This window comes from Euleptes europaea, chromosome 3 (genome assembly GCF_029931775.1).
Source record: "Euleptes europaea isolate rEulEur1 chromosome 3, rEulEur1.hap1, whole genome shotgun sequence".
NCBI lineage: Eukaryota > Metazoa > Chordata > Lepidosauria > Squamata > Sphaerodactylidae > Euleptes > Euleptes europaea.
The window spans coordinates 101,842,164-101,854,012 of NC_079314.1; positions in this window are offsets into that span (position 1 = coordinate 101,842,164).

Below are 11,849 nucleotides of genomic sequence, written 5' to 3' on the forward strand. Positions count from 1 at the left end.
CGTGCCCCTTCCTAAATACCAAAGCATTCAGGGAAAACTATTTTATATATATATATATCCTACTTTTCTCCCCAGTGATACCCTGAGTGACTTAGAACATCATTCTCCACTCCTCCATTTTCTTTCAACCACAACAAGCCTGTGAAGTAAGTTAGGTTGAGAGACTGTGACTAGCCCAAAGTCATTAGGGTTGCCAGGTCCCTCTTCACCATTGGCAGGAGGTTTTGGGGGCCGAACCTGAAGAGGGTAGGGTTTGGGGAGGAGAGGAGAGGAACTTCCATGCCATAGAGTCCAATTGACAAAGCGGCCATTTTCTCCAGGTGAAGTGATCTCTATCGGATGGAGATCAGTTGTAATAGCAGGAGATCTCCAGCTAGTACCTGGAGGTTGGCAACCCTAAAAGTCACCCAGACAGTTTCCATGGTAAAGGAGAGATTCAAACCTGTCTGTGTCACACAGGGTCCCAGTTCAACACTTTATCTACTAGGCAACACTGTCTCACCACAAAAGCCAGTGAGAGTTTAGATCATACACTAAGTAGTGATTTCAACTCAAGTCTCCCTGCTCATCTTCCTGTCTGCCACACTACTATTGTTCATAATATCTTGGGGGGGGGGATAAACACTGGAGCGTTCCAGAAGAGGTGATGAAAATGATAAGAGGAGGGTGCGGGGGAGGATTTCTTTCACACCGAAAATAGTAAGCACTGGTCTGGTTAGATAAGGCCACAATGGACACCAACTATGATCCAGATGAACCAAATAATGAAAGATAAAGGGAAGGTCAAGAGGCCATCTGTTTGCCTTATAACTGAGAAAAGTGGAGAAGCTCATTCAAAAAGGAAAAGCAGAATTTCAAAATGGATTAAAAAAAAATATTCCCCCCCTTTTACAACCCAGAATTAGCCTTTTAACCTCAATGCTCTGGATGCCACTGAGGCCAACAGATTAGCAGTATTCAGACAGTATTAATTATGTGTATGCATAAGCATGAGTTTCCCAGTTTCGCTAGAAAAAGCAAGGACGTCCCCTGCCTCATCACTCCAATAAAACAGGATAAAGCACACAAGGAAGTGTGGCTGTGGGTGTGTGGGTGTGATTGGGGTAAGAGGTCGCTTCACTAGGTGTCAGATTGTGTAAATATAAGCAGATCATCATGTATCTGCTGGGATGGAGGAAGGTATGAAGTTCACTGGATTCATTTAATGAAATCTGAGACATGCATGCAGACTCCTGGCTCAAGCTTTAAGTCAAGGGTAATTCCAAGTCAAGTTGGAAAATACATGCATGATGAAAACAAAGCCCCGAAGTACTCGGGGCTTGACGGCGACAGAAACAACCCATGCATAAAAGACCCTTGTAGAGTTTTCACGGCAAGAGATGAACAGAGGTGGTTTGCCATTGCCTGCCTCTGCATCACGACCTTGGAATTCCTTATTGGTCTCCCATCCAATTACTAACCAGGGCTGGCCTTTCTTAGCTTCTGAGATCTGATGAGATCGAGCTAGCCTAAATTATCCACCATACAGGATTGTTATTGTGAAGATAAAATGGGCAAGGGTAGAATGATGTTGTAAGCCATTTTGTGTTTCCATCAAGGAAAAAAGCAGGGTTTACATATCAAAATAAAAAAAAATTAAGAGAACATGGTCATGAAAGGGCGAGATAAAAATCGAATAAAAATCTAATTAAAATAAAATAAAACAAGTCATACGTACTATCTGCATGTTCATCCTACCAGCATCTCTGGTGAACAGATTTTTGTTGGGTTTCATAAATCTGTCAGATCAGAGGTGACAGCCGGTCAACAGAAATGTGTGCATACTGTAAAGGAGAATAATACTTGGCCCACATCTTTAAAACTATCAAACAACGTCTTTTGGATATGGAATTTCAGTGGTTACATCCCACTCAACCTTTTGTCTGTTCGTCAGCAATGCTGGGTCTCTCGACTAAAACTGAAAGTATCCCCCAATATTTTTATAATTTGGATACTCCTTCCCTTCGTAGAGCATTTTCTCTTGCCAGGGTTAATGCCTTCCCATCTCGAATTTTGTACGGAAGGTTTCACCAAATTCCAATTCAGGATCGAATTTGCCCATGTGACTCTAACTCCCTGGATATGCTTGACTGCTCTTGGTTGAAGTGATGAAAATCCAAAACCTAAAAATCTTTGATACTTATGGTTCTCAATTTTGATCTTATCGTACAGATTTTAAGATGTATGTTTTCTGTTTGTGGTATTTGTCATAATGTCTATGCCATTAAAGGTTTATGGAATGGAATGGAATAATACTTCTGCCCTATCACCTTCAAGGATGTACAATATATCTGTCTCTTTTTGGGGTTTGGTTTCTATTAGAAGCCTTTTCATTTTGTTCATTTTCATCACAGGCGTTCTCGATGTTCCCTTCAGTTTATTTGGTTATTTCAATATTTTATATTCTGCCCATCTGCCAAAAGGCACTCTAAGCCGACATGCAACCACATAAAAATTTAACACACGGTAAAAACATCAATTAATGCCAGGAGAGGAAACAACAGCAAAAGGAAAACACACACACTTTAATCACCCTCCCAATGAAGAAGCAACAAAACATTCAAGACAGATTGGAAAGACGATAAAACAAGGAGAACCGATTAAAAACGGGGATCAATTTTAGTTTTTCGCTTCTTCGCTGAAAGTTTGCTGGGATGGCTGGCCACTTTAGGTTGCAGTGGGGAAGAGCAAGATTTTCAGCAAGGTTTAAAGGTCCCCTCTTGCATATAGTCAAGTTTGTGTCTCTGTGTTTTACCGGCTCAGCAATTTAAGACCTTTTCAAAACAATGAATCAAGAACTATTGTTTCACTGTAACAGTATAGAGAACATTTGAGGATTTGGCATTATGCCAAGTTAATGAAATGTTTGGAATACTCCCAAGATACTGTAAATAAGATAAGTGATTACTTTGTAAATAACACTGCACTAAAATTGTCCAAAGCACTTAAATGTTGTAACAAATATTTTATGAAGTCCTATGAATTTTTGCTTCCAAAACACTCTTGTTAATTCAGTGCCAGCGATCTCTTCCAACACCCCTCCTTCCAACAAATTCCCTTCTCAAAAAAGGAGATGTGTGGAAATGGGGATAAGACAACAGCACCCCCCATGGTCCCTTTTTGCTAGCAACAGCATGCAGGGTGGAAGGGGGACACACACACATGAATACACATGAAGCTTCTTTACACTGAATCAGACCGTGGGTCCATCAAGGCCAGTATTGTCTACTCAAGCTAGGAGTGGCTCTCCAAGGTCTCAGACAGAGAACTTTCACATTACCTGTGACCCAATTCTTGAAACAGAGGAGCCAGGTATTGAACCTGGGACCTTCTGCATGCCAAGCAGATGCTCTACCACTGAGCCATGCCCCCTCCCCAATGACAATGAAGCCTCTACTGCCACCACATGCACTGATCCCCCCCCCAATACACACTATTTTTTAAGGTGAGTGCTGGGTCACACATTAAACATGGGTTTGGTTGCAGTTTTCCCCAACCCAATTCGAGTTTAACATATCATCTAAACCAGGGGTGGGGAACGTCAGGCCCTGGGGCCGTATAAGGCCCGCAAAATCATTTGGTCTGGCCCTTTGTGGGTCCTGGCAGATCTCTAACTCAGAAGGATCTAAGACTGGTGATCCGCCCCCTCCCGCAGACAGGAATAGCCTCTATTCAAGGTGGATGTGAGTTTGGTTTGCCGAGAAAAGGAACCTTTTTCCCCCTTGCAGAAGAGTCATTAGTTATGGAGCTGCTAGGACCACCCAAGGAACTGTGTTAACTCTTTCCCACCCAGGCTGTAGAGGAACGTATTCCCTCTGGATGGCTACGCCCAGCTGGTGCAACAGACCATCCTGTGCCACCAGGTGGGTGAGTGTGCCACCGGTTGGATGCCTGCCTGCTTGCCAGCACCCGGGGGGGGGGGTCATCTGGGGCAGCTGCCTGCTTGGGGCTTGGTCAGCTAATTTGTAAGTGGATAATTTTGTATGGCCCCCAAATGATGTTATAAATATCCAAATGGCACTTGGTGGAAAAAAGGTTCCAAATCCTTGATCTAAACAGACCCCCCTCCCCAGGTAGATGTCAGACAACAGTTGCACAGGAAGGTGAAAAAGCACCGTATCCTGCCCGTCTGTGTTGTGAAAGGTTTAGAAAGGCAGTCTTCTGTAAAGGTTAAAAAATTGGACATTAGAAGCCAGGTCTGTAGCCAGAACATTCTTATTGAAGGAGGTGGGAGACATGAGTACGGTGGTGGTCAGCCCATCATTTTTTACTCACTTTATTACTTATTTATACTTTATTATTTATTTACCAATTTTTGACTTGACACTCCAGGTGGATTACTTGGCATAAAACAATGCCATCGGATACCACGAGAGAGCTAATAAGCAATGCAATATGACTGTGTGTGTGTGTTAAGTGCTGTCAAGTCGCTTCCGACTCATGGTGACCCTATGAATCAGTGTCCTCCAAAATATCCTATGTTTGATAGCCTTGCTCAGGTCTTGCAAATTGAGGGCCGTGGCTTCCTTTATAGAGTCAATCCAGCTCTTGTTGGGTCTTCCTCTTTTCCTGCTGACTTCAACTTTTCCTAGCATGATTGTCTTTTCCAGTGACTGTTGTCTTCTCATAATGTGACCAGACTCAATTTAGTCATTTTAGCTTCTAGGGTCAGTTTAGGCTTGATTTGATCTATAAGCCACTGATTTTTATTTTTTTTGTCTTTTCCGGTGGCTCTTGTCTTCTCATAATGTAAGTACGGTAGCCTCACTTTAGTCATTTTAGCTTCTAGGGTCAGTTCAGGCTTGATTTGATCTGATTTGTTTTTTTGGGCAGTCCATGGTATCCGTAACACTCTCCTTCAATACCACGTTAAAAGGATACCACATTACAAAGGAGCAATATGACTAGGATGACAAAAATTAGAAAAGTGCAAAAAATAGTATCAGACATGCTAAGTCAAGCAATGCAAGAAAATGGAATGATAAAAATTAAAACAATGTTGTAAGAGCATAATAAAACATACAACAAATAGATAATATATAGCATACAGTGCGGCAAAGACAACAGGTCTGTCCTGTATTAGCTTTATAAAAAATGCCCTCCCAAGCAACCGTTTTACATAGTTTGCAGAACTAAAGAAGTGTGGGAGCCTTTCTTCCAGTTACTGAAACCTGAAACTGTAAATACAACCTTCTTTTCTCTGTAAATTTTCTGCAAGGGAAACAAAGCTCTGTCACTCAAAACAGAGTTTTCAAACAAAGAACACCCATCATACCATCTGTAGCGAAAACTCTGTTCAGTGTTCTTATTGTGATTTTGGGTAAACCAGCAGAGGCTGAGATTTTCTGTACCTGGGTCTGGAGGCGATATCGGTTCACTTCTCTAAAAACACTTACAACCCAATCCTGAAGGGAGGGGGCAGATCTGGGATGGCAAGAGAGCGGCATAGCTGCGCCGCCTCTTCAGAAGCTTCCCAACCACCGCGGAAGTAAAAAGGCTTAAAAAAAATAAAAATAGAAGAACTGGGGGAAATCCCCCATTGCCTCCAATGGGGCTGTGCCACCAAAAAAGCGCCGCCGCAGCACGAGGGGGCATTCCCTGGGCGAAAGGGGTGAGGAAGGGCCCTAGAGGCAGCTCCTCCCCCAGGAACACACCGGGAATGCCCCCCCCCCATGCCACCATAGGTTTTCCCTTCAGAGAAAGCCTTTTCCCTTCCGGAAAAGCCCTGGCGGCTGTCTGCACTGGCGGCAGGGGCCATTGCCTCCCAGACACCAGCACGTTTACCCCCACGCCGGCGTAGGTGCCACCTTATTCCACCTTCTAAAATCAGGACTCTTCAGCTCTGCTAACTGCTCATTCTGTTCTAGCCAATGGCATAGAGAATTCAGCCTTTGAAGATTTATGACCAGATTCACAACTTTGTACCTCAGCTCCTCCCTTTTTTACACAGATAATTTAAACATAAGAACATAAGAAAGGCCATGCTAGATCAGACCAAGTTCCATCAAGTCCAGTAGTCTGTTCACACAGTGGCCAACCAGGTGCCTCTAGGAAGCCCCCAAACAAGACGACTGCAGCAGCATTGTCCTGCCTTCGTTCCAAAGCACCTAATATAATAGGCATGATCCTCTGATACTGGAGAGAATAGGTATGCATTGTAACTAGTATTCATTTTGACTAGTAGCCATGGATAACCCTCTCCTCCATGAACACCTCCACTCCCCTCTTATAACCTTTCAAGTTGGCAGCCAACACCACATCCTGGGGCAGGGAATCCCACAATTTAACTATGTGTTCTGTGAAGAAATACCTCCTTTTATCTGTTTTGAATCTCTCACCCTCCAGCTTCAGCAGATGACCCCGCGTTCTAGTATCATGAGAGAGGGAGAAAAGCTTCTCCCTTTCCACTCTCTCCATACCATGCATGATTTTATAAACCTCTATCGTGTCTCCCCTTAACCGCCTTCTTTCCAAGCTAAACAGCCCTAAGCGTTTTAGCTGCTCCTCACAGGGCAGTTGCTCTAGTCCCCTGATCATTTTGGTTGCTCTTTTGTGCACCTTCTCAAGCTCTGCAATATCATTTTTGAGGTGTGGTGGCCAGAACGGTACACAATATTCCAAGTGTGGTCTCACCGTAGATTTGTACAAGGACAGTATGATAGCAGTCCACTTAGCCATGAAAGCAACTTGGTGAGGCTGGCCTATTCATAACTTCTCAGCCTAATCTTAGCCCAGGGTTGATGTGAGGATAAAATGGGGAGGGAAAAGCCACGTCTGCCTTCCTGAGCTTGGAGGAACGGTGGGGTATGAATGCAGAAAACATAAATAGTTCTACAGTTCTGATATGGTTCTAACCCTGTGGTTGTTATGCCAGAATGGCAAAGTTTTGGGAGACCAGCTTTCAAGAAAGGACCACTAGCTGCCATTGGAGCCTCCATTTCACAGGTTTGGCTCAGCTTTCCAATAACTCTGGATCTGTCCCAAGATGATGATCTGCTTTGTTTTACTGTGATCTTAGTTCTTGACAACGGGAACACATGGCACTTGTAGAGAAGCCATTGTGTCAAGAAGTGCTAGCTGGAAAGCTCTGGAAGATGGCCTGTCATCTCTCATCGAGCCCCTCTGCTCTGCTCTGCTCTGAAAACTGACAGAGATCAGCTGGTAGTGACAGCTGAAAGACGGATCGAAAGGGGTGCCAAAGCTTGGCAATGTGTGCATGGAGCTTAAGAAGCGACAGACACTCCAGAGCAAGGGTACAAGATAATGGTCGTCTGCTGGGAACAGAATCAGAACAATCCGCCAGTCGTTTGTTTCAGCCCTTAAAAACAATGTGGAGAGGGGGAACAGGAGCCCACCCCATCCCCCCGTCATGGTCCCCAGCAGGATCGTCCCCCCTACATTTTGAAAAGTTAAAAGCCAAGCTTTAAAATGGCACGTTGTGTCTGTGGTGAACTCAGGGGCACGATATCATCTAGCCTGGCCCTCTGTAGGATTTGAAGGTCTCCAACTGAGGAGCAAGGAGGAGGAGGAGGAGGAGGAGGAGGAGGAAAGAAGAAGAGTTGGCTTTTATATGCAGACTTTATCACTCAAGGAAGAATCAAACCGGCTTACAATCACCTTCCCTTCCCCTCCCCACAACAGACACCCTCTAAAGTAGGTGGGGCTGACAGAGCTGTGACTAGCCCAAGGTCACCCAGCTGGCTTCATGTGTAGGACTGGGGAAACCAACTCGGTTGACCAGATTAGATTCCGTTCCACCGCTCCAAACCACCGCTCTTAACGACTACACCATGCTGGTTTAGATGTGAAAGAGTGGTTTTTAGTTCTGACAGCTTTATCTGTTGTTCTAATTTGAGATGTCCTAAATTCGGTTTAACCCACCTTGACTCCTGTTGTTTGGGAGGCTATAAATGTTTCAAATAAACAGACAATGCCCATCTGGAGCCCTATTTTCCTTTTATGTTTATCGGGTGGCGTGTGTGTGCTGGGTGGCTGGTAGGGAGATCTGATTTGTTAAGAAGTAGCTTTCCCGTTAACTGATCTCTATGGCAACCATATAGAATATTGCATATGTAGGTCATCAAATCAATGACGATTAAGATGTTTCCGTGGGTGGTTGGGGTGGAGTGCTGCTAAACTGTTTGGGGAATCAGTCAACAGCTTTAAGGGGTTCCCGTCTGGCATTTTTGAAAGGAAATGGACATTGGCAACACCAAGGTTGCGGGTGGGGGATTCGGAGCAATACAGAAGGAATCCAGTGGCTGAGTTCATTGAAAAGGAATAGCTGGGCAAGAAAGGACCTGGGCTGCCAAAGGAATCTTGTTCAAAAAAATCTGTCAGATGGAAGAAGGAAGCTGAGGTTGAATGACCTCTTACGGACTAGAAGGTAATTTTCCTGCGAGAGGGAGTAGGGAATTCATTCAGATAAACGGAGGTTTAGATGAAAAGATTGCACCAGTTGAAGGGACTTGTGAAAAACTTGTTCGAGACAGTTAAGCTAATGAATAGGGTTGCCAGCCTCCAGGTGGTGGCTGGAGATCTCCTAGAATTACAACTGATCTCCAGATGAAAGAGATCAGTTCCCCCTGGAGAAAATGGCTGCTTTGGAAGGTAGACTCTATGGCAATATACCCTATTGAAGTCCCTCCCCAAACCCCTTCCTCAAACCCCACCCTCCCCAGACTCCACTCCCAAAATCTCCTGGAATTCCTGAATCTGAAGCTCGTAACTCTACAAATGAGTAGGGTTGCCAACCTCCAGGTATTAAAGGAGATCTCCTGCTATTACAGCCAATCTCCAGCCGATCGAGATCGATTCACCTGGAGAAAATGGCCGCTTTGGCAATTGGACTCTATGGCATTGAAGTCCCTCCCCTCCCCCAACCCCGCCTTCCTCAGGCTCCGCCCCAAAAACCTCCTGCCAGTGACGAAGAAGAACGTGGCAACCCTACGAATGAGAGTTGTGGTATTATTTACTGGGATATATGTGTATAATGGTATAATCTGCTCTTCCCACCTTATCTATTGGAGTTAGTTAGGTCCCAGAGGGTGGAGTTCTTGATTCTAGTTTAGTTGATGTTGCTGTGAGCTATAGCTGGGGCCTGTCGTAGTTGATGTTATACAAATAAAAGCTGTTGGATGGACCCGAAAGTGAGTACTCTTGCCTGATGCTGTATGCTTTAAAAGGGGATCATTACAACAGTCACAGGAGACCGACTACAACAGTAGGCGTTCCACAATCTACAAGCTAAGCAACAAGTTTCCTGGGCTGGAAGGGTGCTTCGCAAATCCTCTTTAGCACTCCCCTTCAGCAGGCAGCATTAAGAATGAGATTTATCAAGCCCCCTTCTTCTCTGACATAAATGTTTCAGGTGAGCTGCATATACTTCGGGGACTCAAAGACTGTGTAAGCCAGCAATGAAAATGGATGTTTATGCTGGTCTCAGTAAACTATAATTGTCAGAGTTGTCTTTAGTTTTTTCGCACACAGATAGCAAGATTTTTATTACATCTTTTTGCACTCAGAATGCCTGTGGGGTTTGACACTTTTGGCAAAATAATAAAATGATGTTTCCCCCATCCACCTGTCCCCCCTCCTGGATTCTAGCACTTCTGAACAATTCTTCTTCATGCATTCTGGCTATTGGGCATCTTCTCCTTATCCGGTTCTAACACTGGGCCAGGGGCCAGTACTGGCACGAGTATTTTTCTCTCTGTCAGCCAGCATAGTGTAAAGCTTAGAAGGATGTATCCGGACCTGGAGGACCAAGGCTCAAACCTCCACTAGGGCAGCTTCCTGCCCTAGTCTCCCGTCCCTCACCACTTCTCGAGAGGGTGGCAAGGGGAAAACGGGGAGGGATTTGGTGTCGCAGCACTGCCGTGACATCACTTCCAGTTCACACCGGAAGTGATGTTGCTGTGTCAGCGTGATACCAATCAGGTAGGCTCTCATCCCCTGAAATCTCTTACGGGGTCATCTGCTGAAGCTGGAGGGTGAGAGGTTCAGAAACTGATAAAAGGAAGTATTTCTTCACAGAACGCATAGTTAAATTGTGGAACTCCCTGCCCCAGGATGGGTGATGGCTGCCAACTTGGAAGGCTTTAAGACAGGAGTGGACATGTTCATGGAGGAGAGGGCTTTTCATGGCTACTAGTCGAAATGGATACTAGTCATGATGCATACCTATTCTCTCCAGGATCAGAGGAACATGCCTATTTTATTTGGTGCTGTGGTACACAAGCAAGATGCTGCTGCAGTCGTCTTGTTTGTGGGCTTCCTAGAAGCTCCTAGTTGGCCACTGTGTGAACAGACTGTTGGACTTGATGGACCTTAGTCTGATCCAGCATGGCTTTGCTTATGTTCTTATCCCGGTACTGACAAGCCTAACCCCCTCTGCAAAGGAATGACTTAGGCAATCGCCAAGGGCCACACAAGTGGTCAATCTCTGTCCCCTTGTTTATTGAGAAAATGTATACGCTCCCTCTCCAGAGTCTGGCTTGAGGTGACTCATCAAGTTAAAAAAAAATGCAATCAAATAAAAACAACATAAAGTATCAACAGTAGCAATAAGCCGGGGCATCAAAACAACATTAATGCCTAAAATTAATCTATAAAACAGCTCTTGGGCTAGAAGCAGACAATAAACACAGCAAAAGAAGACCCAGCTCTTCGGTTAAAAGCATGGATAAAAAGAAGTGTTCTTGCCAGGTGCCTGAAGAAGGCAGCCAGAAAATATCCAGGGGAAAGGCATTCCACAGACAGCTATCACTACTGAAAAAGCCCTGTTTCTGGTTGCCCCATGGCACAGAGTGGTAATCTGCAGTACTGCAGTCAAAAGTTCTGCTCATGACCTGAGTTTGATCCCAACGGAAATTGGTTTCAGGTAGCTGGCTCAAGGTTGACTCAGCCTTCCATCCTTCCGAGGTCGGTCAAATGAGTACCCAGCTGGCTGGGGGTAAAGTGTAAATGACTTGGGAAGGCACTGGCAAACCACCCTGTAAACATAGTCTGCCTAGTAAATGTCGGGATATGACTTCACCTCATGGGTCAGGAATGACCTAGTTGCCTGCTGCCTCACCTCAGCAAGTGAAGTCATCGAGAGTAGGGATTGTGAGTAGGGTTGCCAGGTCCTTCTGTGCCACCGGCAGGAGGTTTTGGGGGCAGAGCCTGAGGAGGGCAGGATTTGGGGAGGGGAGGGACTGCAGTGCCAAAAAGTCCTATTGCCAAAGCGGTCATTTTCTTTAGATGAACTGCTTTCTATCGGCTAGAGAGCCATTGTAATAGCAGGAGATCTCCAGCTAGTACCTGGAGGTTGGCAACCCTACCTGTGAGGAAGATCTTAGCACTGAGAAGGGTTCAGAGGAGTAGAATGCCATAGAGTCCACCCTCCAATGCTGCCATTTTCTCCAAGGGAAATGACCTCTGTAGACTGGACCTCAGTTGTAATTCCAGGCGATGTCCACACCCCATTTGGAGGCTGGCAACCCTAGCTAGATCTGATAAAAGGAACTAATGTCTCACAGAAGAGCCTCCAGGTATAGGCCGGGATCTAGCAGCACCCCCCAAACTATAAGCCTGTTTCATCATGAACACAGCAGCTCCCTCCAGGACAGCCTGAATACCCCAATGACTTTGTCATTGACTTACAACACCATACTCTTCTCTGGACTGAGCTTCAGTTTATTTGTCCGTCCAGTTACTTTCTCTATGCGCCTGTTCAGCATTTCCACAGACCCAACTGACTCAGCAGTTAAGGAGAAATAAAGATGGCTTTCAACTCACTCCAATTCCCTGGGACTATCTTTCCCAGG